The sequence below is a fragment of the Hyla sarda genome, chromosome 3 (genome assembly GCF_029499605.1).
Source record: "Hyla sarda isolate aHylSar1 chromosome 3, aHylSar1.hap1, whole genome shotgun sequence".
NCBI lineage: Eukaryota > Metazoa > Chordata > Amphibia > Anura > Hylidae > Hyla > Hyla sarda.
Window position 1 is genome coordinate 337,702,197 of NC_079191.1, and position 24,185 is coordinate 337,726,381.

Genomic DNA, 24,185 nt, shown 5'->3' on the forward strand with positions numbered 1-24,185 from the left:
CATGACTTGCACAAGACACGCTTTAGACACTTTGGTGCTTCCCAAGAAAAAATGGGGCAAAAAAGTTACCACTTTTTTACTCCTAAGCAGTGTATAAAACTCAGTAAAGGGAGAGCCAATATTACTGCCATAACTAATGTTTTCCAGTTTAGAAGAGACAAAAGAAGTTTCACAGCACTCACCAAAAAAGTATTTTATCCAAGCTTTATTTTCGTTTTTTGCAGATACAATTCATGAGAACATAGACACGAGAAATGCCAGACCACATGATGCTCTTTTAGAGGCCTTGAGAGATGTCATGCGAAACAACTGCAGGTCTGGTGCTCCTCATGTCTATGTTCCCATGAATTGTATCTGCACGAAACTAAAATAAAACTTATATAATTTGTTTTGGTGATTGCTGTAATTCTTCTTTCTTCTCTTCTGAACTGGTAAACCTTTGATCACTAAGCACATTTTATAATTTAAGGATATATGTATTTATACCAGCGCTTCCAATAATAACTAAAAACAAAGCTGCCAGGTATTATTTATGGATCCCTGTATACCATAAAAAGATTTCAATGCTAGAAATAATAAAACAATAAATACCAGTGCTATGATAATATCAATATTTATTAAATAGATAAAAATGGAAAAGCAGCATAAAATAAGATGTCACTTAAAAGATGATGATATCCTTAGAGCTCAATGGCATTCAAACAGGAAAAGGGGGGGCAAGGAAACTACAAATAAAAACGTAATAGGTATATTTAAAAAATTATTTTTGGGTGCAGAATTCAAGTAGATAATACCAGTGTGCTTCACATACCTATTTTAGACGTGTCGCTGTAAAAAGTTCAAAGCTGTCCCTAGTGAAGGGGCTGAATGCAGAAAAAAATGCGGCCGTGCGAGCCTGTATAAGTGAACAATCAGATAGTGTAGAATTAATAGTGTAGTGTAGTGTATAGTGTAGACAGATAATGTAGAAAAAAATATAAGGATTTAGTTACTTATTCTGTACCTACTTGCTGTCAAGAATACGCGACAACGAAGAAATGCGGGTTGGTTACAGTTGAGGTGGATATGTCCAATATGGCTGATCTATATTTGATATAAAAAATTGATGATTAATAATATTTTCAATATTGAAGGATAACTATAAGTTTTACAAGAAAAAGGAAAAAGACACTGGCGGATATTTATTAAGGGATTTAGACTGGTTTTTCCTGTCTAAATTTGTCACACAGAAAGTCGCAGTCTAAATATGTGCGACTTTTGTTCTAGAGGATTTTTAGAACATGATGCATTCTAGTCTATTTTAGACGGAAATGCATTGGAAAATGCATTGGTGCTGAATTTATCAAAAGTGACTTTTCAGCGACAAGTCGCATCGGCTGAAAGTACGCCGAAATGTCAGACCATGTTGGAGCAGGTTTAAATATAGACTAAAGAATAGATCCCGAAGTCTGCACAGAATTTATCAAGAGACGTGCGCCATTTGATAAATTAGGCGCACAATAGACCTGCCTAACCCTCTGTAGTTTGGTCCAAATTGATGCGGGACATAGACAGCTTTGATAAATATCCCCCACTGAGTATGTTATAGATATCCTTTTTGTCCAATATTAGGTTGACAGTAGATAAAGAAATTTTGCTTTTCATATATGTCCTGTTATTTCATTAGCGGTGTACACCATGTAGTAGATGTCCCGTTTACAATCAGTAATCCTTATGGAAAAAATACAAAAATATAAAAAAATATATAAAAAATACATAAAAAGGCAAACCGATGATAAATCTGTAAGGGGATTTTTCTTTCCTATGTTAATAGAGCAGAGACTTGTGCCGTATGATCGGCTCGCTACTTATACTACCATAGGAGCTGAAAGTTCCATATAATGGGTTTAGTGTTCCGTTGTTCATCACTAAATAATAGTTAGTTGAGCTTGAGTGATATAGTCAGAAGCAGAGAGCTGTTAAATTGGAGATATATCAATGGGTGCAATGCTCTGCTGATGTATATACAGATCCTGTATTGTGACTCCACTATGCGCTATGAGCAGGAGCGCTTGTGGTTCACGATCCTTTGCTGTTAGATGACGGCTACTTAGTATTACCTTATGTTTGAATTAAAGGAAGTAGACTGCTTAAAGCAGGATGCAGGAGCGCAAGTGCAATAATCTGCAGTTGCGCTTGTGCTGCCGGGGAGAGTAGAATCCCTGCTTTGTGTATTTGCCGGGGGTTCCCTCTGAAAAAGTTCTATATGAGCAAGGGGTACCTTATAGCAAATCCTGGAATGTCCTCAGTTTTTTATGGTGTCCCGGTGTCCTTCGTCACAGTATCCTGAACGGTCTAGGAGACCGCTCCGGCCGGTGGCGTCTCTACCAGATCTCCTTCTTGCTACACGATAAGAGAAGTCACTATGGATGCGAAAGTGCATATTGGACATATCCACCTCAACTGCAACCAACCCGCATCTCCTTGTTGTCGCGTATTCTTGACAGCAAGTAGGTACGGAATAAGTAACTAAAGCCTTATATTTTTTGTGTATATACAGTAAAGCATAAGTAATTAATTCATTGATTGTTCACTTATACAGGCTCATACGGTCGCATTTTTTTCTGCATTCAGCCCCTTCACTAGGGACAGCTTTGAACTTTTTACAGCGACAAGTTTAAAATAGGTATGTGAAGCACGCTGGTATTATCTATATATACTTGAATTCCGCACCCTAAAATTATTTTTTTTATATATCTATTACGTTTTTATTTGGAGTTTCCTCATCCGCCCTTTTCCTGTTGGAACGCCATTGAGCTTTAAGGATATCCTCATCTTTTAAGTGACATCTTATTTTATCCTACTTTTCCATTTTTATCTATTTAATAAATATTCATATTATCATAGCGCTGGTATTTATTGTTTTATTACACTTTATAATTTATGTACTGGTTTCACCTTAAAAGAGTAGTGCCAACCTATTTTTCTTTACTCTCTTGTAGAATATATAATCTTTTGCTTCCTATTGTCCAGCATGATAATATTGTTTTAAAAGGTTAAAAAAAATAGATTATTCACTTCACAAACTGTCTGCTGCCGTTCCAATGCTCACTGGGTACCCACTTATCTCTAATTTCTGGTACCATATCAACACGCAAGAAATGGCTGGGGTGGATCACTGTTGGGGCCAGTCATTTCTTGGGTGTCCAGACCAGAAATCACAGAAACAGCAGTAGCGGGGGATGGGAGAGGCAAATAATACTTATTTGTTTGTTACACCAGTCTACCCTTTTTATTAAAATGTTATCCAACCAGATATCCCCTTTAATGGGAGTGCAGGGGAGAGCCTACTGGGCTCCTTGAGCATTGATAACGTCTTTCTACATGGTTATGTTTTTAGCTAATTATTTAATTGATAAGAATCATCCCTTTTGAGCCACAATAGTCATACTTCAGAGTAAAATACTTTAGCATTTTGATATTACATAGAAAAAAGTAATTTGAAAGCTTACATTACAGTTTCACTCAATTCGTTTCTAAAGGTTCTGCCAGAAGAATAAGAATTATTCTTCAACTACTGATCTCCAGTTAATTGACCATCTATCATCTGCTCTGAGGCAGTGACGCTAATGGCTTTCAAGCCTGAATATTTACAAAGCTGAAGAAGTGAAGTCCAAGACTGGTAATTGTATATAAAAGATACCATGGTCCCAGAAAAATAAAACATAAGTTTAAGTAAAATATACAATGGCAGCATTAACAACAAATAGTCATCGAAGGTGTGTAAAGATTCATCTGGGTTTATCACACTGTAAGCCTTTCATTTATTGCGAAAGTGATTAGGAAATAGGAGACAATGAACATTAATTGCTGACAAAATAACTGGGCAAAGAGACAAGAAAATCTCGCCACAGGCATTTTGTGTTAAACATAAAGACATTTCTCAATGCTGCTTGACAGCTTGCTTAAAACAAGTGGGGAATGATTTTGAGTACTCTTGCTTTGGCATTGCCTCCTGTCTATAATAAAAGCCTGATGACAACTTTATTTCTATAATGGTTTCTAAAAGAAGTTACAATTACAGAATAAAGCAAACAATAAGTGCTAAAGGACAAATAAAAAACACGGATGACAATGGAGTAACATGCATTGAGTGCATGACTATCATTCGCAGGTGCAACAAATCCACCATGTTGTTTTAACAGTAGGCTTGATAGCCATGCTTTTTTTTTCAATTCAGGGTAGGGTTACACATTGTGTATACGCAGCGTATTTCAGGCTGTGCAAAATCTGCTCCAAATCGAGAAGTATGCTGCGTATTCTTCTATGATCAGACACACAGGGCTTTACCTTGGCACTCTACAGTTGTTACGCCGAGCGCTCCGGGTCCCCGCTCCTCCCCGGAGCGCTTACAGCGTTCTCCTGTTTGCAGCGCCCCGGTCAGACCCGCTGACCGGGTGCGCTGCGATAATGTCCCTAGCCGGGATGCGATTCGCGATGCGGGACGCGCCCGCTCGCGGTGCGCATCCCGACCCGCCTACCAGACTCGCTCCCCGTCTGTGCTGTCCCGGCGCGCTCGGCCCCGCTCCCTAGTGCACGCGCGCGCCGGTTCTTTGCGATTTAAAGGGCCGGTGCGCATGGTTTTTAATTAGTGTGTTCACCTGTGCACTTCCCTATATTACCTCACTTCCCCTGCACTTCCTTGCCGGATCTTGTTGCGATTGTGCCAGTGAAAGCGTTCCTTGTGTATCCCTAGCCAGTGTTCCAGACCTCTTACCGTTGCCCCTGACTACGATCCTTGCTGCCTGCCCTGACCTTCTGCTACGTCCGACCTTACTCTTGTCTCATCCCTTGTACCGCGCCTATCTCAGCAGTCAGAGAGGTTGAGCCATTGCCGGTGGATACGACCTGGTTGCTACCGCCGCTGCAAGACCATCCCGCTTTGCGGCGGGCTCTGGTGAAAACCAGTAGCAACTTAGAACCGGTCCACCGACACGGTCCACGCCAATCCCTCTCTGACACAGAGGATCCACCTCCAGCCTGCCGAATCCTGACAGTAGATCCGGCCAATGATCCCGGTGAGGTCCCGCTGCCAGTTGTCGCTGACCTTACCACGGTGGTCGCCCAGCAGTCGCAACAGATAGCGCAACAAGGCCACCAGCTGTCTCAACTGACTGTGATGCTACAGCAGCTTCTACCACAGCTTCAGCATCCATGTCCTCTGCCAGCTCCAGCACCTCCTCCGCAGCGAGTTGCCGCATCCAGCCTCCGTTTATCATTGCCGGACAAGTTTGATGGGGACTCTAAAATTTGCCGTGGTTTTCTCTCGCAATGTTCCCTGCATTTGGAGATGATGTCGGACCAATTTCCAACTGAAAGGTCAAAGGTGGCTTTCGTGGTCAGTCTTCTGACTGGGAAAGCCCTGTCATGGGCCACACCGCTCTGGGACCGCAATGATCCTGTCACTGCCTCTGTACACTCTTTCTTCGCGGAGATTCAAAGTGTCTTCGAGGAACCAGCTCGAGCCTCTTCTGCCGAGACTGCCCTGCTGAACCTGGTCCAGGGTAATTCTTCAGTAGGCGAGTACGCCATCCAATTCCGTTCTCTCGCCACCGAATTGTCCTGGAATAACGAGGCCCTCTGCGCGACCTTCAAAAAAGGCCTATCCAGTAACATCAAAGATGTGCTGGCCGCACGGGAAATCCCTGCTAACCTGCATGAACTTATTCATCTTGCCACCCGCATTGACATGCGTTCTTCCGAAAGACGTCAGGAGCTCCGCCAGGATAAGGACTTTGTTCGCATGAGGCGGTTTCTCTCCCCGGCTCCTCTCTTCTCTGGTCCGCTGCAATCTGTTCCTGTGCCTTCCGCCGTGGAGGCTATGCAAGTAGACCGGTCTCGCCTGACACCTCAAGAGAGGACACGCCGCCGCAATGAGAACCTATGCCTGTACTGTGCCAGTACGAACACTTCTTGAAGGATTGTCCTATCCGACCTCCACGTCAGGAAAGACACACTCCGATTCCACACAAAGGTGAGACAACTCTAGATGTGAACTCTGCTTCTCCACGTCTTACTGTGCCTGTGCGGATTTCTTCTTCTAACTTCTCCTTCTCAGCTGTGGCCTTCTTGGATTCCGGATCTGCAGGAAATTTTATTTTGGCCTCCTTCGTTAACAGGTTCAACATCCCAGTGACCTGTCTCGCCAGACCCCTCTACATCGCCTCTGTTAATGGTGAAAGATTGGACTGTACTGTGCGCTACCGCACAGAACCCCTCTTAATGTGCATTGGACCCCATCACGAAAAAATTGAATTTCTGGTACTTTCTAACTGCACCTCTGAAATTCTTCTTGGACTACCTTGGCTGCAACGCCATTCCCCTACCCTTGACTGGACCACCGGGGAAATCAAGAACTGGGGTACTTCTTGCCACAAAAAATGCCTTATGTCTGCTCCCAGTCCTGCCAGTCAAAACCCTATGGCTCCTCTGATACCAGGTCTCCCCAAGGCCTATCTGGACTACGCTGATGTTTTTTGCAAAAAACAAGCAGAGACTTTGCCTCCTCACAGGCCTTAAGACTGTCCTATTGATCTCCTCCCTGGTACTACTCCACCCCGGGGCAGAATCTATCCTCTCTCTGCTCCGGAAACACAAGCCATGACGGAGTACATCCAAGAAAATTTAAAAAGGGGATTTATCCGCAAGTCTTCCTCCCCTGCCGAAGCAGGGTTCTTCTTTGTCTCCAAAAAAGACGGTTCCTTATGACCATGCATTGATTACCGCGGTCTTAATAAAATCACTATAAAAAACCACTATCCCCTGCCTCTTTTCTCGGAACTCTTTGACCGCCTACGTGGCGCCAACATCTTTACCAAATTGGATTTAAGAGGTGCATATAATCTCATCTGCATCAGGGAAGGGGACGAGTGGAAGACCGCGTTTAACACCAGAGATGGAAACTTTGAATCTCTGGTTATGCCCTTTGGGCTTTGCAACGCCCCTGCCGTCTTCCAGGACTTTGTAAATGAAATTTTTCGTGATTTATTATATACCTGTGTTGTGGTCTACCTGGACGATATTTTGATTTTTTCTTTCAACCTAGAAGAACACCGCCGGCATGTCCGCATGGTTCTTCAGAGACTCCGGGACAATCAGTTATATGCCAAGATGGAGAAATGTCTCTTTGAATGCCAATCTCTTCCCTTCCTAGGATATTTACTCTCTGGCCAGGGACTCCAAATGGACCCGGACAAACTATCAGCCGTGTTGGATTGGCCACGCCCCTCCGGACTCCGAGCTATCCAACGTTTCTTGGGGTTTGCCAATTACTACAGACAATTTATTCCACATTTTTCCACCATTGTGGCTCCAATTGTGGCCCTAACCAAGAAAAACGCCAACCCTAAGTCCTGGCCTCCTCAAGCGGAAGAGGCGTTCAACCGTCTCAAAACTGCCTTTTCTTCTGCTCCCGTACTCTCCAGACCTGATCCATCTAAACCCTTCTCACTGAAGGTAGACGCCTCCTCGGTGGGAGCTGGAGCTGTACTCCTACAGAAAAATTATTCCGGACATGGTGTTACTTGTGGTTTCTTTTCTAGGACCTTCTCTCCGGCGGAGAAAAACTACTCCTTTGGTGATCGAGAACTACTGGCCATAAAACTGGCCCTCGAGGAATGGAGGCACCTGCTGGAGGGGTCCAAATACCCAGTTATTATATACACTGATCACAAGAATCTCTCCTATCTTCAGTCTGCCCAACGGCTGAACCCTCGCCAGGCTAGGTGGTCGTTGTTCTTTGCCCGTTTTAACTTTGAGATTCATTTTCGCCCTGCTGACAAGAACATTAGGGCTGACGCCCTCTCTCGTTACTCAGATGCCTCTGAAAGGGAAGCCTCCCTGTAACACATTATTCCTCCTGACTGTCTGATCTCTGCTTCCCCAGCTTCCATCAGACAAACTCCTCCTGGAAAGACCTTCGTCCCTCCACGCCAGCGCCTCAGGATTCTCAGGTGGGGACACTCTTCACATCTCGCCGGCCATGCTGGCATCAAAAAATCCGTCCAGCTCATCTCTCGTTTTTATTGGTGGCCTACCCTGGAAGCAGATGTTGCTGATTTTGTTTGGGCTTGTACAGTCTGTTCCCAGGACAAGACTCCTCGACAGAAGCCTGCCGGTCTCCTTCATCCTCTGCCTGTTCCTGAGCTACCATGGTCTCAGATTGCTATGGACTTTATTACAGTCTTACCTTTATCCCATGGCAACACAGTTATTTGGGTGGTCGTTGATCGTTTCTCCAAGATGGCCCATTTTATTCCTCTTCCAGGTCTTCCTTCTGCGCCACAGTTGGCGAAACAATTTTTTGTGCACATTTTTCGCCTTCACGGGCTTCCTACGCATATCGTCTCGGATAGAGGCGTTCAATTTGTGTCAAAATTCTGGAGGGCCCTCTGTAATCAGCTTAAAATCAAATTAAACTTCTCGTCTTCCTATCATCCCCAATCCAATGGGCAAGTGGAGAGAGTTAATCAGGTTCTTGGGGACTATTTGCGACATTTTGTTTCCTCCCACCAGGATGACTGGGCCGATCTCCTACCATGGGCCGAATTCTCGTACAATTTCAAAGTCTCTGAGTCCTCCGCTAAATCCCCATTCTTTGTGGTGTACGGCTGTCACCCTCTTCCCCCCCTCCCCACTCCCACGCCTTCTGGTTTGCCCGCTGTTGATGAGGTGACTCAGGACTTCTCCACCATCTGGAAAGAGACTCAAAAATCTCTCATACAGGCCTCATCCCGGATGAAGACACATGCCGACAAAAAAAGAAGGACTCCTCCTGTCTTTTCTCCTGGAGACAAAGTGTGGCTCTCCGCCAAGTATATCCGCTTCCGTGTCCCCAATTATAAACTGGGACCACGTTATCTTGGACCTTTTAAAATCAAATGCCAAATCAACCCTGTCTCCTACAAACTCCTTCTTCCTCCTTCTCTCCGTATTCCCAATGTTTTTCATGTCTCTCTCCTTAAACCACTTATCCTTAACCGCTTCTCTCCTAAGTTGTTGCTCCTACTCCTGTCTCCGGGTCCTCTGACATCTTCTCAGTTAAAGAAATTCTGGCATCCAAGACGGTCAGAGGTAAAAAAAAAATTCTTGTAGATTGGGAGAATTGCGGTCCGGAGGAGAGGTCATGGGAACCCGAGGACAACATCCTTGACAAGGACCTTATCTACAAATTTTCAGGTTCTTAAAAGAGGGGGAGACCCAAGGGCGGGGTACTGTTACGCCGAGCGCTCCGGGTCCCCGCTCCTCCCCGGAGCGCTCACAGCGTTCTCCTGTTCGCAGCGCCCCGGTCAGACCCGCTGACCGGGTGCGCTGCGATAATGTCCCTAGCCAGGATGCGATTCGCGATGCGGGACGCGCCCGCTCGCGGTGCGCATCCCGACCCGCCTACCAGACTCGCTCCCCGTCTGTGCTGTCCCGGCGCGCTCGGCCCCGCTCCCTAGTGCACGCGCGCGCCGGTTCTTTGCGATTTAAAGGGCCGGTGCGCATGGTTTTTAATTAGTGTGTTCACCTGTGCACTTCCCTATATTACCTCACTTCCCCTGCACTTCCTTGCCGGATCTTGTTGCCATTGTGCCAGTGAAAGCATTCCTTGTGTATCCCTAGCCAGTGTTCCAGACCTCTTGCTGTTGCCCCTGACTACGATCCTTGCTGCCTGCCCTGACCTTCTGCTACGTCCGACCTTGCTCTTGTCTCATCCCTTGTACCGCGCCTATCTCAGCAGTCAGAGAGGTTGAACCGTTGCCGGTGGATACGACCTGGTTGCTACCGCCGCTGCAAGACCATCCCGCTTTGCGGCGGGCTCTGGTGAAAACCAGTAGCAACTTAGAACCGGTCCACCGACACGGTCCACGCCAATCCCTCTCTGACACAGAGGATCCACCTCCAGCCTCCCGAATCCTGACAACAGTGAGGGCTACAGCGGGTAGCCCTGTGTGTCTGATCATATAAGAATATGCAACATCTTTCTTGCTGTGCAGCGCATTTAGCACAGCATGAAATACTGTGTATATACAATATGTGACCCTACCCTTATGGAGTATTACTAACTTAAAGCATTACTGTTATTTATAAAAACTTTTGACATGTCATGCAGACTCACAGAGGTTCCCAGAAGTGGGGCTTCTATCTGCCATTTATTTCTAGCAAATCACATAGATATACAATGAATGATTTTAGATGGATAATCTCCTCTGTGCCCATGCGCATTTTCTCTTAACCTGTGTCATCGGGAGGCAGACTGTGGCTTCTGGTACATGCAGATGGAACTTTCCTGACTTCCGCTAAATTTTTAAAACAGACTCTTTATGATGGAATCCAAGTAGAATAATCACATCTGCACTCACCTGTAAAATATATCCTTTATTGCATCATCACAAGTAGATAGAAGCCGGCCTTGGTGGGGACGGGAATGGACCGCAACAGCCAAAGCTGTGCAGGTGGTGGCAAACAGCTGGTTTCGCAGCAAAAACCGCTTCCTCTGGCCTGAAGGCCTGAAGGCCAGAGAAAGTGGTTTTTGCCGCGAAACTAGCTGTTTGCTGCCACCCGCACAGCTTCGGCTGTTGCGCTCCATTCCCGACCCCACCAGATGTGGTGCACATCTGCAGAGTGCAGATGTGATTATTCTACTTGGATTCCATACAGATGCCTTCTCCTCTTTAAACATTTCGCACCCCTGTACACCGGACATTACCTCTCCTTGCATGGGATACTCCCGACAAGATTTGCACATTAGAACTTACAGTAGTGCCATCTTATTCTTTCTTCTACTACCTCAGACTCTTTATAATAATGTTACAAGTGTCGTGAGTGCCAGCCCATTCCTTATTGGTGTATTCAATGTTCATTTTGACATGTTAAATGTTTAAAGGGGTACTCCGTTGGAAACATCTTAGGGGATAAGATGTTAGATTGCAGGGGTCCCATGTCAATGGGGGCCTCCTCCCATAGACGTGAATGGAGGGAACGTGGCAGCTTGCATCCGTGCACCGAATGACAGGGGTGCCACCGCGGAGATCGTGGGGGTCCCCAGCGGCGGGACCCCTGCAATCTAACATTTTATATAGTCATTCATGTGACTACATTAATGCTTTTTCTTGACTATTGTGTTAATGTACTATTTTGGTTTCACAAATTCATATAAAAATTTTTTTTTTTTTTAAAAGAGATGGCCACACATCCACATGTTGCACGTTGATTTATTGCTTCTATTGCAATTTCAAAAAAACTAGATAGTTTGTATACATTTTGATCAAACTGTACAAGACCTCACACCACTTCATGGCCACTTGATTCAAGTAGGTTTCTAACTTACAATTGCATGGTGCTGGGCCGCCAAAATATCAGTGCCCATAGAAGGAGTGACCCAGTGGCGCAGCCCCACTACTGCCAGATCTCGCCCCGGCTCAAGGCCATGCTACCTCACAAAGTGCTACAGTAACAATGACTGCAACACAGCTCCACACCGGTGTGAACAGATCACTAAGTTCACCTTACCATGTGCTCCCTGCCAGCAGACTGGGGGAAGCAAGGTAAGCAGCTATGGGACTGTGTCTGGTGAGTGGGCTTGTTTTTGTTTTTCGAAATTTATACTATTTTTGATTTTTTGACAGATTGTGTACTTGGTTTTCCAATGAGCAAAACATGTATTATGGTTTTCCAAAATGCACCCACAGTTTAACACTTTCTGATTATTTAGCATTTTTCATCATGATGCCTTTGAAAACATGTAGGAAGCAGGGGCATCATTTTCAAGGTTTAAACCAATATTGTCAGTGAAATAACCACAGGATAACTACCTAACTGCAATAGCTTAGTAGAGCAAAAGTAAACGGATATGACCCAATAAAAAAAAATGTTGTTAGCTTTATCTTTATTCTTTATTGCAAAAATCTGCCGCTTTAGAAAAAAATCTAAGCACAAATCATAAACTAAAAAGTGTCTGACTGCACCATACGTGGACATTTTGCCTGAAATCATTTTTTTCCTGCTACAAACATTCAACATTTACACAGAAAGTGAAATATATATAAGAAAAAAATCATCATAAAACTTACTGATGGGTTTGATGGAAGTTCACTTTGGAATAGTAGAAACATAGAGCAAGGTCAATAATGTTTTCTTGCCTCCAGCACCAGAAGTCACTCAAGGTGATCCAGATATAAACGCTCTTTCGAAAAAGTCTCCAATGGAAAATCGGAGCTCATGGTTCATTATTCAAAAGCTCACCTGATAACCAATGCAATCTGATAAAGTAATTTACACCGAGAGATGCCAAGGCATAATTAACTTACATTAACCCAAAGTGTCATTAACCTACCTTCTGAATTAATTGCCAAGAACACAGCATACTCCTACTATACCTGAACTACAGCTTCAGACACTAAAGTGAATAATAGGCTTTCAACATAAAATGACTATCGTGTTCAGCCTTCAAAAAAAGACACCAGTAACAGTGTTGTCTCTAGACATTTCTGTAGTTATTAATGCAGAGAGGAAAATACGGATAGTGTTGGGCGCGAATATTCGCATTTCAATTTTTTTCGCGAATATCCCAAATTTGCGAATATATTCGCTATATAATTGAAATTGCGAATATTCGCTTTTTTTCGCATCTGCGCATATTGGCACATGCGAATATTCACTTTTTTCCGCATATGCGCATCTGCGCACATGCGAATATTCGCATGTGCGCATATTCGCATATGTGAATATTCGCATATTCCTTCTTTTCACTTGTGGGCCAATTAGAATGATGCAAATACACTTGTCAGAGGTTATCAACAACATCCCTAGCAACCAATAGTAATGTTGCCCACCTCCTCACTGTTTTCTTCCTCGAATACGCGAATATTCGCATATTCGAATATAATGAATACGCAAAATACGAAAACGCTAATATAGGATGAATATTCGTCTATATATATATTCGTGAAATATCGCGAATTCGAATATGGGCATTGCCGCTCATCACTAAATACGGACTGAAGTATCTCATAGATGCATGATTGTATGATTATCAGACTGTGATATGGTTGTGCTGGGAAAGTAAAAATGTTCTACACGTCTGGTCATGGTGTGAAAAAATTTTTTTTTTTTTTAAATGATATACTTCCCCACATCTGTCATCTATAGTTGTGTCATCAAAGTTACTACTCTTTGTTTTTTCCATGTTATGTGTCACCCCAAGCGCACAGGACCTGCCCTCTCGGCCACTGATTGGCTGAGTGGGCACGTTCCTAGAGAATGTGAACAAGAACAGGGGTTGTCTTGTTTGGGCACGAAATAGAATAAAACACTAATGCTATGCCTTAAACATAAGTCAATGAACATATTTTGAGGGCCATTTAAATCAATTTAATAGCAGTGTTTAATATGTTGTGTTAAAATGTTGGTGCACAATGCAGAAGGTTTAGAATGCCATTACCCCTACCATGCTGTCAAAAATTAACATTTACTTATTTAGTCCCCTAATTTTACCCACCAATCCCTAATATTTTTATTTAGATAATAGATACTCCGCATTTACCTCAAACCCAATACCCTCCACACATGCGCATTTATCTTTAAAAACAAAAAGGAGCAGCTGCCCATCCTACTTCATAAAGTCTGTGAAGTAGAGTTCATCAGCCCTTCCAGGTCTTCTACAGGCTTTATGCTTCAATTCTCATTCATATATAGAAATGTCCCTACCAAAATCTATGGGTCTTGAACTTGCAATTGTTTTATCAATGACATAATATAATGCAATACTTACATATTGCAATGTAGTGTACCTATTATTATGCAATAGACTTTATGGCTCTCAGGTATCCCTATATGTAATTACAAATATCCCAGGAGAGCAGCACCTATATGTAATTAGATATTAGGAATTGATAAAGATTTGTTGTATACAAAATAGAAAGAATAAAATAAATAAATAGCAACACTTTTATTTAACAGACTTTTATCACTCAATGAAAGATAAAAGGTTAGAAAAAAAACAACAACAATATAAAAGGTAATAAAAGGATAAAATGATGATCAAAGTAAACTGTATGTTATGCAGTAGCTGCATTGTGAAATACTTATATCACACATGGAGCTGGCGTCTTTCGAGCTTAGTACCCAGGTACACTCTTTGTCTGCTTCATAGACTGATGCCGAAGGTACTAAGCGTTGGATTTATGCCAGAGAGGTCATCTCATCGTGAATAACAGCAGTGTTTTTGTTGTCAAGTCTGTACTGTCATATTTACCATCTGCAAACAATACCACTGAGGGACTATTGAGGGATTATCTATAACCAACCAACAACATGTATCAATGATTAACCCTTAGTTGCTCAACTGTTTTTGGGTGCTATTAACTCCATCTCTCTGAACTGCTTTATTCATTTATTATGCCAGTCCACAGCAATGATACATTCATATTACTGATGTATATTTATGCTTTAATGGACTTATACTTGTCTATAATATATATTGCGCCTACATTTCTCTTAGCATTGTTGCAATATTCATTATCAAGTTATTATACAAACATATTTGTTGCAGTTTCTAGTTTAAAGGAGTTCTCTAAGCTAAAACTTTTAACCCCAGCTGTGCCTGGGCTGTAAAACTATAAATAATAAACTTTCACTTACCTGCCTACGATCCCCCGTTGTTCCGATATCGCCGTCCGGGTCTCCAGTCCCGGTCTCTTCCACTTCCTGCGGGTCGGTGACTTCACTCTGCGCTCAGCCTATCAGCGGCCTCAGCAATGTCCCGTCGCGGCCGCTGATAGGCTGAGCGCAGAGTGAAGTCACCCACCCGCCAGAAGAGGAAGCTGATAGGGACCGGAGCAGGGGCGGCGATATCGGAACAACGGGGGATCGTAGGCAGGTAAGTGAAAGTTTATTATGTATAGTTTTACAGCCCATGCACAGCGGGGGATAAAAGATTTCAGTTGGAGAACTCCTTTAATGGTTTAAGCATACAGTATTGTTTTATTAACATACTGTAACGCAAGGGCCCTATGGAAAAGAGTTATTTCATATCTATTCGATGCTGCATGACTGTAACTATAACATGCAATTAACTTTTATGATAATTGTATAGGGGTTTTTCTTATCTTTTTTAAAAAATTTTACTCTATCTTATATTGCCTTTTACATCAAGCTGTTGTCATTTATTTTATCTACAAACATATAAGAATTACTAAAAGCCATACAGCCTCAAATTGTGGTACATTATTATAGTCTGAGAGGTACAGGACTGATTGATGTGCTCTCTGTAATACCTTTAGTCCTTTACAGCTTTAGAACGAGCCCCTCAATTTTGTATGTTAAAGGGGTATTCCGTTTTTTTTTTTATTATTATTTAACTGTGCTACGGGGTGGTTGGTGGCTGGTCTCTCAAATCTTATGTGATCTTTGCCCCAGATGTTCATTTTTAGCAGCATACAAAATGTTTTTTTTTTTGGGCCTTTCCAGGATTGCAGTGCAGCCCAATACATAACATCATAGTCATGTGTTGAAAGGTAGCATGGCAGTGCTTCAATGGGTGGAGCAATCGCTGGGTGGGAGGGAGATCATTCACCACAGGGCTGCCAACATATTTTCTTATGAAAAATAAAAATGAGTCCTGAGAAATGGCGCTGATGTTATTGTTGGTGTTGGAATAAGAATGTGTACAGGGTGCAGCATGCTACAGAATGTTTTTTGATTTGTATAAGTGTAAATGGTTCATAAAAGAAGCTTTGCTCACAGCTGTTTTCACAGGTGATCAAAGTAGATTTTACGGCAAAAATTCTAAAAGAACAGTTTTGTGTTCTTTATTGTAAAGATTATCAGGCAACTCCATTATCAGTGTTCCCGTGTTGTTGTCAGATTTGACCCGGATACTGGAGAGTCCATATGAAATACAGATATCTGCTTTGTTTCGTCTACTGCACTCTTTGTAAGCCTTGAGAATAATTATTTGCTATTACTAAACACAGCTTCATTTAACTTCTTATTTAATGTCCTAGATCCCTTTTCTATTGCCTTAAAGGGGTACTCCGGTGGAAAACTTTTTTTTTTTTTTTTTTAATCAACTGGTGCCAGAAAGTTAAACAGATTTGTAAATTACTTCTATTAAAAAATCTTAATCCTTCCAGTACTTATTAGCTACTGAATACTACAGAGGAAATTATTTTCTTTTTGGAACACAGAGCTCTCTGCTGAATCACGAGCACAGTGCTCTCTGCTGACATCTCTGTCCATTTTAAGAACTGTCCAGAGTAGAAGAAAATCCCCATAGCAAACATATGCTGCTCTGGACAGTTCCTAAAATGGACAGATATGTCAGCAGAGAGCACTGTGCTCGTGATGTCAGCAGAGAGCACTGTGTTCCAAAAAGAAAAGAATTTCCTCTGTAGTTTTCAGTAGCTAATAAGTACTGGAAGGATTAAGATTTTTTACTAGAAGTAATTTACAAATCTGTTTAACTTTCTGGCACCAGCAGCTAATAAGTACTGGAAGGACTTGCATTGAGGGTGTGTGGCCGTGACATCACAAGCCCCAGTGCCCGCACTCTGCGTTTGGAACAAAATGTTTTGAACACTGAAGTACTAGAGTACCCCTTTAAGCAATTACTCAGTACCACAATGCATTGCTTTCCCTTGGCTCTTCTTAACAGTCCTACCCCCTGCTGCATACTTCTATTTCGCAGCACTCTTGCCAGTTCCCAACCAAGGGCTGTTGCACAACATCTCATTTCAGAGCAGACTATCGTCCAACCAGTGAGGTAACTGCACAAAACAGCATGCTGTAACCCCATCTCATTATTCCCTAAATTTCCCGATAAAAGATATATATGTATACGTGTATATGACAGGGAGATGGTGGTGTAGGCTGTAGGAGCTGGTCAGAGGTGATTACATCACTCAGGGGGCAGGGCTAGGGCTCAGAGACAAGATCCAGTCACGCCTCCTAAAACAGCACAGGATGATATGTTGTCTTAGGAGAGAGAGAGGAACGGGGAAGCTGGAGACACCACCATATGAAAAATGAAAGAACTACATAACTTCCTGTCAGGGGTAAATCACCCAAAAACACGCTGAAGCCAGTAGAATTTGGAATAAAGGATAACGGCAAAGTTGAACTCCCACACATTCTTATGATCGCTATGGAGAGATGCTGGTTCTAACTGAGTGGTTGGGTTGCTGAGGAACCTTTACAATACCCAACATATTCTGTGTAAGAGTTCTATTAATTAGAAATGGGCATTTGCATGGAACATGTTGGGTGGGAAGAGACCTGGCTTTCGTAAAGTTTCCTTGGCTACCTGACCACACACCTTTCATCTCTCTGCACCCTGTTCACCAGCACTCAGCACATTAGGTGGACATGCTCATTGCTATATACTCTGAGCCCCAGGTTGTTTTATACTACAGCAGTAGAAATGTCATAACTCTTCAGTGGAGCATTTCTTTTAGCAGCGTGTAGATGGAAAACATTGTTAATTATTTCTGATCTATATGGGACATGGGACATGGGACATTCCCCATAAGGGCCAATTAAATATTTCCCATGTTGATATGGATGTTAAATAACTGTTCCATACCTAATGCAGTAATAAGTTTAAAGCTTATGCATTCAATTGGTCTCTTTGTTAAATATAAAATTTTGGTTATAAATCAGATATTATTTAGTTTGACAAATAAGAAATATTGGTAGACAGTGCTGAGGATGTTTCCCAAAACAAGTCCCACTGAACACTAGATATTGATCTGATGCCCCTCAAGTGAAATAAGAAAGCAGAAGATTATAAAAGTAAAAAAATCATAAAGCTGTGCAGAAGCATGTGCAACATTTCAGTGTTACTGTATTTATAATGTATGTCATATGACTAAGTAAAATCAATGCTGTACCTAAGGCTGTTATATATTTGGCACAAAGGCAATTTACACTACAAGTGCAAACTACAGGCAGGCTTCTCAAAAATACATAGACTAGCTTCACTCTCACACTTTACAAAGCAGCCACAAATATACTAGTTAGCCTTTCCCACGAGACACTGGGTGATTACTTGCCCTTACTTCTGTAGACATCAGTCACCTAGTTTCCCCTCTAACTGCACTGTGTGACAGGTAAATAACCCCTATCATTTTCTTTCATATCTGCAGCGGTGTCGCGGGGGGATAAATAGCCGATAGCTTATACCGGAATATCGGTATAAGTTATCGGCTATCGGCCCTAACCTCCACCGATTATCGGTATCGGCCCTAAAAAAACGATATCGGTCGACCCCTAATACAAACCTTGTGAAAGAAACAACATCGTATGGCATCGTTGGCATCCTATCTGATGCAGATTTCAGCAATCCATGCCAAAATCCATGTCAAATCTGACCTTTGATAATACAACCCTACTTACATTTGGAAGTATTTCTCCTCCAGTATTTTTTTGGACACAAGTAACCATTTAATTTTTTAGTACTTCTTAAACTGTGCAGCTTGGTGCATTTACCACCATCATTTTACATCCTCGTATTTTTTTTCGTTTTTTTAGTACTTCATTGATATTCAGATTCAGTGGTAGTGCTAGCCTTCCTTCTTTGCAACGCTAGCATTATACTGATCAGCAGGATCCTAACCTCCCCTTCCCCCAACAGACATTAGGTCACTGAGAAAAGGAACTTTGATAACTCAAACATCTGTTAAAATGTAATTCCTGTTTGAAATAATGTTTTCCACGTTTTACAATTTTTTATGACAAATTGTTCAACTGGTTTTAGGAAGGGTTGTTCTAACTTTATTGGTCTTCTACCACTAAGTGTATTATGGCAATTGTGGTTGGAAAAGGGCCATGACTATCTGTGATTAGAAATAGGGAGTAATATTAAAGGGGATATCCAGGAAAAACCTTTGTTTTATATATCAACTGGCTCCAGAAAGTTAAACAGATTTGTAAATTACTTCTATTAAAATTTTTTAATCCTTTCAGTACTTATGAACTTCTGAAGTTGAGTTGTTCTTTTCTGTCTAAGTGCTCTCTGATGACACGTGTCTCGGGAAATGCCCAGTTTAGAAGCAAATCCCCATAGCAAACCTATTCTACTCTGTACAGTTCCCGAGACAAGCAGAGATGTCAGCAGAGAGCACTGTTGCCAGACAGAAAACAACAACTCAACTTCAGCAGCTGCTAATTATTGAAAGGATTAAGATTTTTTTAAGAGAAGTAATTTACAAATCTGTTTAACTTTCTGGAGCCAGTTGATATGAAAAAAAAGTTTTTTCCTGGAATACCCCTTTAAGTGTAATTAATGTGTTTCTTTATGTAAACTATATAAATGATGGGCATCATATTTAACCTTTTGATAATTTGCAATTGTGTCAGCATTAAAAACTTTTGGAAAAAGTACCCAAAGGACGTAAAAAACATAGAAGATGCTTGGTATGCAAGATGCTGATAATGCAACCTTCAATGCTATTCCCTTACTGGATATACGAATGACAGAACACAGCAGAGTTATTTCAATTTGGCCAACGTAAAAATGAATTATATAGCAGTTTTTAAATTTTTTATCCAAGCACATATACATTTTTGTTCAGTATATGCTGTCATTAATAACACTTAATGAGATAAAAATATAATTGTAAAATATATGCAGATGGTTGGCATTTTATTGACTATAAAAAAGGTCAACACTTTGGCTCCAGTGCTTGGAATAAAAGTTTCATAAATTTAGTTTGCTTAAAATATGTAAAATAAGTATCAGGTGCTAAAAAGTTCAGCAGCTTCTCATCAGATCATAGACGGATGGTAGATACAGTAAATAAATACAAGCAGCAGGAGTCTTACTGGTATTCATTAAAAAATAGAAAATTATTTTGGGGCTATGTTTACATTGTTGTTTTGGAGGCTCCTAAAAGGCTCCCTTAGGTATTTGTCACTTTGAACGGCAAGAATAACAATGCACGGAGAACCAATCTTGCTGTCAAAACAACAGGACCCTCAGTGGAGCTCACACTGACCCCATTGTAGGTTGGTTGCTGTTATAAATAGTAAAGAGCCTTACCATTACTTATTCAGAATAATATCGTTTCTTAGCAAGAAATGGGTAAAAAGCCGAACTCATAAAGCTAAGCTGTTGGCTACAGTAAAAGGATCAATTTTTCACCTTTGCCTAAGGAGGTGAGAGTCTGGCATCCATGGATTATTTCTTATTTCTGTTAAAAGCCAAACACCCATACAGCTGGCAAGGTATAGGAGATATGGTGCATAGGGAGATGAGTTATCCCTGTGGCTGGCAACACTTTTAAGCTTCAGTAGCTCCTGCCTCTATATGCGCAGGCAATAATTCACATTGCTAACCTACTACAAACTAAGCAAACTGCAGCATAAATGTCATGTCATTTAGACCCAGCAAAGCCCTATCACATTGTTTCATCTGTTCTTTTTATGCGTTATAGTCATTTACTGACTATTAATTATCTGTTTGGCTCCTTTAAAGATATTTAAAGCTTAGTAGCTACATTCATCACAGATGAAACATAGCATTCATTCAGCTTTCATACTTGCCTCACTAACCTTCTCCAAAAAATTACCGTATTTTTCGCCGTATAAGACGCACTTTTTCTTCCCCAAAACTGGGGGGGGAAAAGTCGGCGAATACACCCCTATCGCGGCGGTCCCTGCGGCCATCAACGGCCGGGACCCGCGGCTAATACAGGACATCACCGATCGCGGTGATGCCCTGTATTAACCCTTCAGATGCGGCGATCAAAGCTGACCGCCGCGTCTGAAGGGAAAGTGACACTAACCCGGCTGTTCAGTCGGGCTGTTCGGGACCGCCGCGATCTCAACGCGGCGGTCCAGAACAGCCCGACTGAATAGCCGGGTTAGTGCTTACAGGACACCGGGGGGGACCTTACCTGCCTCCTCGGTGTCTTCTCCGTTCAGGCATCCCCTGTATGGCCGGCGCTCTCCTTCCTCGTCATCACGTCGTCGCGTACGTGCGTCGGCGTGCGTAACGACGTGATGGCGACGACGGAGAGCGAGGATACCCGGCCGGCAGCAGAGACGTTCCAGAGCAACGGGGACACGGCGACAGCGATGGAGCGACATCCAGGGCAGCGGTGACGGGTCCGGAGCGGCGGGGACACGTGAGTATTACCTCCTATACCAGTGGTCTTCAATCTGCGGACCTCCAGATGTTGCAAAACTACAACTCCCAGCATGCCCGGACAGCCAACGGCTGTCCGGGCATGCTGGGAGTTGTAGTTTTGCAACATCTGGACGTCCGCAGGTTGAAGACCACTATTGGGTTCAAAATCTTTATTTTTTCAGATTTTGCCCCTAAAAATTGGGTGTGTCTTATACGCCGGTGCGTCCTATAGGACGAAAAATACGGTATACTAATTTACCCAGCAGATGATGCATAAAGGTAGCACCCATCTCAAATTTTTTCTTTTCATTTATTTTATACAGGGTGGGGGAGATTTATCAAAACCTGTGCAAAGGAAAAGTCACTTCTTTCATTTTGCAGAGGCCTTGTTAAAAATTAAAGAAGCAAGCTGACTGGTTGCTATGGGCAACTGGGCAACTTTTCCTCTGGACAGGTTTTGATAAATCTCCCCCGGTGTCCCTAAAGTATGGGCACATTTGATACCATTTGTGATGCAGAGTTCTGTGCGTTTGCAAGAACCACATGAACCTGATGATTCTTGCTGCGTTCCTTCAGGCGATTCATTTCTGTCATTTTCATTCTTCTTTAGCACACCCCAGAAAAAAAGCCAACAGTTCCACATACCCACATCTTACAATCCAGTTAGGAACATTTGTATTCAGCCAATCTCGTACTACCATGGTGTAATAGAAGGGAAACCATCCTGTTGGAACCACAAAGGGAGTCCTTCGTCTAGCCTTTCAATTTGGGGCATTAACTGGTCTCTCATGATCATCATGAAAACTGGTCCCATGTAAAACAAAGCATTATCACTAAACTACACACAGTCTTCAATGAAACTATTGTTCTCAGACAAGAAAAAAAAACAGTTTGTTTTAGTTAGTGAAATTTCAACTCATACATATACACGAGGGCCACTTTTATAGGATACATACTCATCTACATTTACTCATCTTTAAAATTGTCACCACTCCAGCACTGCTGCCAAAGGTTGACGTTTTTTTGTATTTTTATTTGGCTGGTTCTAGACTATAGTAATATTTTTTTAACTATTGAAACTGTTATAACGTACATTTTCTGTGTTTTCTTTTTCCATTAAACCTTTTTTCCATCCTGCTGCAGAACTCATCACAAAGCTATTTGGATCTTTATAAAAGGTTAATAGTCTAATGCAAAATCACCTTCAAATGTAATAAACCAGTCAAAATGATTTCTCTTTCTTTCTCTGTCCAGGCAGAACTAGTACCCTGTTTCCCCGAAAATAAACCCTACCCCGAAAGTAAGCCCTAGCAGGATTATCAGAGTGGGCTGCAATATAAGCCCTACCCCGAAAATAAGACCTAGGCCAAGGGTAATCAACTGGCAGACCGCGGTCCAGATTCGGACCGCGGCCGCCAGTAATGCCCGCAGACTTCCCAACCGCCCCCCCCCCCCCCCCCATTTGGCTGGTCCCGCGGCAAGTTACCGTAATTGAGCCGGGGCAGGGATGCTGTCGCTTTAAAACGTCCGCGCGTATGCACGGCCGACGTCACGGACGTGTCCCTGCCCCCGGCTGCTAAGCAACAGAAGGAGATCCTGCTGCAGCTTCCGTACAGTACAAGTTGCGGACGTTACCTTATGAAGGTGGGGAAGTGCTGGTCTCCGCTGGGGATGAAATGTGTACCATAGTTTATTATGGCAGAGGGGTGGGGGACACTGTAGGAGTGTGGAGGACGAAGGGGGAAGGGGAGCATGGGGGGCTCTAGCAGTGTGGAGGATGGGGGGCTGCAGGAGTGTGGAGGATGGGGAGCTGCAGGAGTGTGGAGGATGGGGAGCTGCGGGAGTGTGGAGGATGGGGGGCTGTGGGAGGATGGGGGGGTTGTAGCAGTGTGGAAGATGGGGGGGGTGCGGCATCCTCCACACTGCTACAGCCCCTCCATCCTCCACACTGCTACAGCCCCCCATGTTGTTCAAGGTACATACCGTAAATAAAAGTAAAGGTACATACTGAAAATAAGCCCTAGTGCGTTTTTTGTGACTAAAATTAATATAAGACCAGGTCTTATTTTCGGAGAAACACGGTAGGAGAAAGTTCCACACATGTTTCAACGCTAGCACGGCTTCATCAGGGGTCAAGGATGCAGCAAGCTAATGTTGTTCTCACTGCTCTCTGTATAGGCAGGTTTTTATGATCACACTTTTTTTTATTTATTTTTTTACTTTTTTGTATACTTTTTTGGTACTATGTTATGCATGGACAGTTTTTTTTTATATGAGAATACAATTTTTTCAAATTTTTACTGCATTAGTTTTTTTCATTTTTTATTTTGTTATCATGAAACCTGCATGTATATGACAAATTCATGCTTTGACTGCATCTGAGGTTGGTGTTTTGTCCTCTTGTGCAGATTTTGAATTGTTTTCCTAATTCAAAGTTTTATTGGTTTTCAATAAATTCAATCAAGCAAAAGCAACAATATAGAAACATCAAAAAGGGCACAAGAAAGACAGAAAATAAAAGGGGAAGGGAAAAGGTATGGGTGGGGGAAAACAGGCATCCAAATACATTGTTTGATGTCAATTAGTGCAAGCATTTGGAAATGTTAATTCCTTGTCTGCATAAGATCCCATTCACATAACATTCTTAGGGTTCAATCTGGCTCTATGTTGTAATTCTATATAAAAGGCATGCCGACAGGTTTCCAACAGGCCTATAGACTTCAGTGGGCTGAATGAAGTCTAAATGTATTCATTTCCAAAATGTATACACTGTGTGTGTGTGTGTGTGTGTGTGTGTGCGCGCGCGCGCGCGCGCGCGTGTGTGTGTGTGTGTAGTAAACAAAAACATGGTTGCCCATGTTTTTGGCTAGTGTACATATAGTATATATGTTTGTGAAAAGAATTGTCACAAATAGGGATGAGCGAATCGAATCTGCCGAATCTGAATTTGTTACGAATTTCAGGAAAAATTAGATTTGCAACAAATACGAATATCGCCGCAATTTGATCACGCGAATCGCTTCATTAAACTCCATTT

The 24,185-nt window shown here is 42.5% G+C and overlaps 1 protein-coding gene across 5 annotated transcripts in view; it reads right to left on the reverse strand.

Annotated features, from left to right (window-relative positions):
- Positions 1–24,185, reverse strand: part of EPM2A (EPM2A glucan phosphatase, laforin) — a 98,348-nt gene that overhangs the window by 29,949 nt on the left and 44,214 nt on the right. The window contains exons 2-3 of one of the 5 annotated variants that reach the window (XM_056567394.1): positions 1,008–1,083; positions 812–895 (exon numbers count right to left, since the gene is read on the reverse strand). The exons of the other annotated variants lie outside the window; for them this stretch is intronic. The gene's annotated coding sequence lies outside the window, so the exon portion shown is untranslated. The remainder of the gene's footprint in view (positions 1–811; positions 896–1,007; positions 1,084–24,185) is intronic. 5 annotated transcript variants of the gene reach the window in all.